Source organism: Haliaeetus leucocephalus, unplaced genomic scaffold, assembly GCF_000737465.1.
Source record: "Haliaeetus leucocephalus isolate CR32 unplaced genomic scaffold, Haliaeetus_leucocephalus-4.0 Scaffold198, whole genome shotgun sequence".
Classification (NCBI taxonomy): Eukaryota; Metazoa; Chordata; class Aves; order Accipitriformes; family Accipitridae; genus Haliaeetus; species Haliaeetus leucocephalus.
In genome coordinates, this window is record NW_010972634.1 from 614,814 (window position 1) to 618,515 (window position 3,702).

A 3,702-nucleotide genomic window follows, 5' to 3' on the forward strand; every position below is an offset into this window, starting at 1 on the left:
CATCCCGCCGATGAGACCTGGTGAGTCTCAGGGGTGAACTGCACCTTGAGTTGATTATAGCATGCTTTTTGCAAGAGTTCAGCTCACGTACGTGCTGCTTCCCTCTAGATCCTCCTGTATTTTTAGCCTTTCCTTCTTCACATCGTGAAGGTGTTGCTGTGAATATGCACGTAGGGAATGCGTTTGGCTTTGCAAGTGGCTGTGTGCCAGCAGCAGGTAGAGTCCCATAGGTCACGCACCTTCCCAAATCTGCACAAAGCCCCGACCGGCAGAGAAATACGTCGCAAAATCCAAGTGATTCAACTTTCTACCGCAGGCAGATCTGCTCCCGTAGATATTTTGGGAAAAGAGTAAGGAGTGCATTGGATTGGATTAGGCAGCGGAAAAAAAATGCTTCCAGGAGGAGGAAAATGTTTATGTATGTACTTAGTGATGCATCTCCAGCTTCTCCGCCTGCGCTGTCCTGGCTGGCTGTAGCAAGGTGACATTTGCCTGTCAGCGATCCTGCTTGCTACCTGAGCTTTGACTGGCGAGCCCAGGGAGACGTTTGCAGAATAGAGGGCTTTCAAATATGTTTTTAGCTTGGAAGATGGCAGCTGAGTGGGTGCATTTAGTGACAGATGATCCTTGAAAGGTTTAGAAGCAAAAGCTATTAAAACCTAGGAGCTGTGCAGAGAGGAAATATTATGAGTATCTCAGAGCCTGTTTGAAGAGAAGAAACATCCCTGTTTCATGTGATTCCCATCAGCAAGCCCCAGCGCGTGGTGTTTTGGGACAAAGATGCTGTCTGCAGATGCTTTTTTTTTTTTTTTTTCTTACTGCTTACTTGACATCCAGGCACAGTATCACAGTGGCCAGATTAGGAAAAGGCTTTGGGATGACCGTAGCCAATGGCTCCCTTAACAAACTGCAAGCAGCTTCACCCCATCCTCCTGAAATGAAGCCAGTTGGTGCATTCCTGCCATTCTTCTTAAAGCTGTTTGTTTCCGTTCACTGGATCAAGACGACAAAGCAGCTGCCCCGAAAGTCTGAGATTTTGTTTTATTGGGAACTTTAAGTTGAAAAGAGTGGGATCAGAGGAATTATTTTTATCGGAGTGGGGCAGTACCCTGGGATCCCTGAGATTACACATCAGCCGGTACCAGGAAAGCCTGAAGTATGAACCGCAGGGAGGAGATCTGCACTCGCCCGATGGTTTCTTCGGGAGAGCATGAATAGCCAAAAATAGGCAACTGCTGGCTGCCTGCCTGTGGCAGAACTTGGCTGTCAGGTTTTGAAGGCCTTTGGGCTGCTTTGGCCTCAACCTTAAGTTAGGGAAGACCAGCCTTGACAGCTGTTGATTATAGTCCCAAATCTAAAACTGTGCCATAAAATCTTTCTTTAGACCTCGTAGCTCTTATGAAAACCTGCTTCCTACCTGTAAATAAATATTTTCTCTAGATATACTCAGCTAAATTTCTTGCCAGTTTTATTTCCCATAATTTCTCATGGTTTTCTCTGGACCCTTTCTGATCTAGGTACTGTTGTCTCAGTCCCAGGCTGTCCACCTCTAATAGAAACCAAGTAATGTGACTTTACCGCTTGTCATCTAGAAATTATGCACAAGTGTCTCCCCAGGGCTGTTACTCTTTCAAAGCCTGGTGGGCTTCAGTTAACCGTATCACCTTCTTCCTCGTCCAGAAGTTGGTACTGCTTCTGTAGGGAGGAAAACAGTAAAACTTTAAGCATGCCAGCTGAATGCTATTAAAATATTTTATTTATTATTGATTTCTAGTTTGTAGGCAGCAGGAGTGCATCTATTTAATGCCAGACTTCTTTAAAATGGAAATGTTAAGAAGATATTTGTACTTTTGTTCCTAGTGAGTTATGCAAGACTGAAATGAAGGGAATATACAGTAAAAAATGCTGTCTGAACTTAAAGCACGTTGGCAACCCGTGAAAACAACCAGAGAACTTTGCTTTTGTGTTTGGCACATGCATCAAGGGGACTGAAAACTGAAGCGGTTTACATAACCCAATTTTTTTTTTCATGTGCATCTCAAAAAATGCAAGAGGTATCAAATACATTGAAGAACGTGCAAAAAGCCTCACGCTTACGAACAGAGGCCAGGCCCTTTCAAGGAGCATTAAGCAGGGAGCAGTTGTAATTCCTCATCTGTTCTTTTTTTTTATTATTTAAATTTATCTTATAAAGACTATCTGCAGGTTGAAAGTTGGAACTTTGGACTCAGCCAAGCACCAGGATGTAACAGTAAAAAAACCCAAACCAAACCCAACCAAAAAAGCTCAATCCCGTAAACACGGTCTCTGTCTGGATGTGTCTCATCTCCAGGTAATGCCCGAATGGGAAGTCTAGGCACACTGCTAACAGCAGCTACAAACACGCAGGTACCACCCACCTCCAAAAAACGTATCCATGGCTGCATCCTACCTCTCTTCTCCCCCAATCCAACTCCCAGAGAGGGAACTGAAGTAGCTGCTTCTGCTGCCCTGAAAACACCGGAGCACAGAACTGTGCTGGTGCCCCAGCACTGCAGAAGCTCTTGCAGGGTGCCTGTGCCTAGCTGGGTTGTGGGTTTTTTTATCCCCAGCTCCTCCAGACTATTCAATCTTATCAGGAAACCCCCAAACCAGCTATTCTCTTGCCCACAGGTCCCTCTGTCTGCCCTGGAGGGCCAAGCCCCGGAGCCGTGTTGTCATGGTGTACATGGCTGTCCCTTCTGTGCCTGGCAAACGCAGGCAAGACAAAAGAAAACAGAGCCATTTGGCACCGAGGGCTCAGCCGACGCGGCTCATTTATTTTATTTTGTTATTTTTGTGCTGCAGACCCGTGGACCGTTATCTACCGCCATAGGTAGAACTGGCGTGTTGCGGTTTGTCGGCATGCAGACAATCCTAGTGCATGAGGTGTCGCGCTCGCACACTGGGAAAATCTTACCGTGTTTGCTATGGCAGAAACTAGCTCGTGCTTTCATGTGGGTATTGGGGCTACACAGAAAGTCTGTTTCCCCTATTTTAAGTTAGGGTTTTTGTAGTGCTCTAAGTTCCGTATGCCCTGCCTCCAGGCTTTTCCAGTGCGGACACACTTGACCGATATTCACATTTAAATCTGGGTTTTTGGAGCCCAAAGCTTGCTGAGACTGAGGGGGAGCCATGCCAGGCACTGGCTTGTGCTTTCACTCAGTGAAGAGAACAAAAATTGGCTATTAAAAAAAAAAAGAGTAAACGGGAAGTAAGCCGGGCAAGTTCTGCCGGGAGAAAGTAGCACCCTTGGCTGGAGCAGAGGGTGGGAAGGGAGAGGCCCGGGGGACACCCCGAAAGCGGGACGGAGAGGGCGGGTTTGCGGAGCCATCTCCCGGGGTTGGGACCCGTTTGATGGCCTCCTCCTGCAAAAGGACGGCGGCGGGGAGGGCTCGGCACAGGCTCCCGCAGCCCCCCTCCCCGCATCCCCCCACCGGGCGACCCCGCGGGGCTGTGGGCGGTGCGGGGCGCCGGCGGGGCCGGGAAGGAGGGAGCGGGGAGTGCATGTGCATCCTCGCAGGCGCCCCTGCCTCCCTCCCCGCCGCCTTCCCTCCCCCTCCTCTGTGTGTGTCTCCCGCTCCCTCTCCAGCCTAGCCTGACGCAGGCGGATCGAAATCGCCCCTAACAACCCGGCTCCGGAGAAGCCGGTGCCGGCGGCGGGGGTCCGGCTGCGGCGGGGCC